Here is a 779-nt window from a genome sequence, read left to right as displayed (position 1 = left end):
TCCCCACAAATGGGTATTATGAGCAATCTTCTCTAATAAATCATAGCATTCTTCACTTGTCATTCTCATGAAATCTCCTCCTGCTTGTGAATCAATTGTGTTTCTTATGGCTGGAGTAACTCTGGTGTAGAAATTCGGAACAATCATCCATTTAGGTATTTCATGATGAGGACATTGCCTTTCAAGCTCCTTAAATCTCATCCAAGATTCATACAAAGTTTCATCTTCCCTTGGCTTAAAAGCTACCATTAAATTCCGCAAATGAGTGGTTTTCCCAGGTGGGAAAAATTGAGATAGAAAAGCTTGAGATAGCTGCTCACAAGTAGCTATAATAGCTTGTGGAAGTGAGTCATACCACTCCAATGCTGAATCCCGAAGAGAGAATGGAAATAAGGTGAGCCGAATAACTTCATCTGAAACTCCAGGTTGTCTTTGTGTACCACATATCATCAAAAATTTCTTCAAATGAGAATGAGGATTTTCAAGTGGACTACCTCCAAATTGTGAATTCTGAACCATTTGAATTAAACCAGTCTTTAACTCAAATTGATTAGCTCCAATAATAGGTCTGTTATCTCTCACATCTGCACATCTAGGAAAAGCATAATCCAACATGGATCTTCTTTGAGGATCATTTTGATTAACCACTTCATTTTGCCCGTTTTGTTCATTTCCTCCATTGTCTCCACCAATAGCTCTATTTTGATTCTCCATATTTTCTATTGTCTCCTCTTGCTCAAATCTTTGTTGTTCTTCTTTTTCTGCTTCCTTTCTTCTCT

Source organism: Hevea brasiliensis, chromosome 7, assembly GCF_030052815.1.
Source record: "Hevea brasiliensis isolate MT/VB/25A 57/8 chromosome 7, ASM3005281v1, whole genome shotgun sequence".
NCBI lineage: Eukaryota > Viridiplantae > Streptophyta > Magnoliopsida > Malpighiales > Euphorbiaceae > Hevea > Hevea brasiliensis.
This window is presented reverse-complemented; position numbering follows the sequence as displayed.